Genomic DNA, 2736 nt, shown 5'->3' with positions numbered 1-2736 from the left:
GGTTGGCCCAGGATCGAACATTGTTTCGTTCTGCTGTGCATGGAGTCGCTATGAGTCGGTTCCGACTCGATGGCACCTGACAACAACAACAACATATCCATATGTATAGGTCAAGTTCATCAAACTGTTGCGGATTAAACTTTTTCCCCTCTTCTTTCTTTCTCTAGTTGAATTCTGATCATCCAGTCATTGAAGCTAGGTCAAATGGGTACTATCTGCAAGTATGGTGTTCTTGTGCATCTTCCCTCACTTAATATCATCTGGATGCTTCACTCTCCACTCTAGTCCTATGTGGCTATGTCCCTGGTCTCAGGAGTCCCCATGTCTTGCTATACTACTGGCCAACCAGGTCTTAATCCAGGTTGGCAGGAGTCTGTTGAACATGGTTGGACTTAGTTCACAGCTTCATTGCTGTTTTTCCCCCACTTCCCCTTATCAGTAGACCAACCTAGTACCAGCAAGATTGCATGTCTGCTCCTGTATTTCCTTTGAGTTTCAGTCTTGGAAGGGGGTTTGCCCTGAGGGACCTTGATTGTTGCCTTGATGGCTTCCCAGTAAATAACTTGCTTGTTCTTTTAGTAGTCAATCAGACTGCCATTGTTGTTTTTGATTTTTCTTGCTGGTCTTTCTTTCAAGATGTATTTTCTGTTCTTCTAGCCACTCTAGGCTGGTCTGTTTGTCTTTTCAAGTGGAAAGTTCCCATATCAGAAGAATCTGGATGGGGATCAAGATTCCACCTACATTCTTATGCAATGCAAAGGCTCCACAGGAAGCCTTTTTCACTGAGAAAGTTCTAGCCCCATTTTAGGTATTACAATCAGTTATACTGAAAACAGACTTACAAGCTTTCTATGGTGATGTTTCTGACTATTCCTTTCTCTCCCCCTCAAGTGTCTATTTTACAATAGTAGGAAAGGAAAACCAAGGTTCAAAAGACAGCCAAGCATCCTAACATTATGTCTGCTCTTTAACCCATTCAAACCATGCCTTAATCCCTGTATCCCAGAACCTTGTTGTTCCAAGGTTGAACATACATGACTATTTACCTCTGTCCCACTTAGTCCATGCAAACCTGCCTAAATGTTCTCCCATTCCCTTCCCCATTCTTGTGTATTGCCCCCCACAACACCCAAACTATCTTGTGTCTATTCCCTACCCTGTGCTCCACATTCCCTTCCCTCCCTTCACTCTACCCCCTACACCCCGGTAACCAACTAAGATTTTTTTTTTTCTCCTTTTACTGTAGGTACTTTTTCTTAAGCTTTTACAATAATGCTCCTATGCATTATTACTCCTTTTGTGACTGACTAATTTCACTCAGCATAATGTCTTAAAGGTTCATCAGTGTATTGTGGTGGCTTGCAGCTTTCTTGTTATTCTTCAAGGTAACATAATAGTTCATTATATATATGTACCAAAGTTTGTTTATTCATCTTTTCATTTATGGGCATTTAGGCCATCTCCATCTTTTTGATATTGTAAATAATGCTCCTAAGAACATTGGTGTGCATATATCTATTTGTGTTATGGCTCATTTTTCGTGTGGTTAAATGACAAGTAGAGGAATTTCTGGATCATATGGTATTTCTATTTCCAACTTTCTGAGGAATCACCATACTGTTTTCCAGAATGGTTGGACCATTTTGCAATCCCACCAGCAATGTAGGAGGGTCCCATTCTCTCCTCATCCTCGCCAACATTTATTGTCCTCTACTTTTTTATCTTTTTTTTTATTGCTGGTGTGAGATGATATCCCATTGTTGTTTTGATTTGCTGCTGGCACAAGACCTTTTTAAAGTGTTGAAGAGCAAAGCTGTCAGTTTGAGGACTAAGGTGCATGGTATTTTCAATAACCTCATATGCATGCAAAAGCTGGTCAGTAAATAAGGAAGACCATAGAAGAATTGATTCTTGTGAGTTATGGTGTTGGAGGAGAATATTGAAAATGCCATGGGCTGCCAAAAGAACAAAAAGTTCTATGTTGGAAGAAGTGCAGGCAGAGGGCTCCTTGGAGGCCAGGATGGCCAAACTTCATCTCTCATACATCTCTCATACTTCTCATATTGTCAGGAGGGACCAGTCACTGGAGAAGGATATCAGGTTTGGTAAGGTGGAGGTTCAGAAGACCCCCAGTGAGTTGGATTCGCAAAGTGACAGCATCAATGGGCTCAAGAATGGCAACAATGGTGAGGTTGTGTTTCATTCTACTGTGCATAAGGTTGCTATATGTCGGTACCGACTCAATGGCACCTAACAACAACAAGAACAACGGTTAGTGATTGTAAACTTGTCTTAATATGTTTGTTGACTGCCCAAATCTCCTCATTGGTGAAGTGTCTGTTCATGTCCTGTGCCCATTTTTCAATTGGGTTATTTGTCTTTTTTTTGTAGAGGTATTATAGTTTCCTATATATTTTAGAAATTAGTCCCTTGTTAAAAGATTTTACAACCTTGTCACACACCTTTCTTAATTTTAAAACATTTAGTGTTACCCATGCTCTGTTTGAAAAACTGCTTCTTGGTCCAGGTACAGATTCCTCATGAGCACAATTAAGTGTTCTGGAATACTTATATTTCACAATGTTGTTCCTAGCATGTCATGATCCACACAATCAAAAGCCTTTGCGTAGTCAATGAAACATAGGTAAACATCTTTCTGATATCCTCTGCTTTCAGCCAAGATCCATTGGACATCAGCAATGATATCTCTAGTTCCACGGCCTCTTCTGAATCCAG

This window comes from Chrysochloris asiatica, unplaced genomic scaffold, assembly GCF_000296735.1.
Source record: "Chrysochloris asiatica unplaced genomic scaffold, ChrAsi1.0 scaffold00214, whole genome shotgun sequence".
Taxonomy (NCBI): Eukaryota; Metazoa; Chordata; class Mammalia; order Afrosoricida; family Chrysochloridae; genus Chrysochloris; species Chrysochloris asiatica.
Note: the sequence above shows the minus strand (reverse complement) of the source record.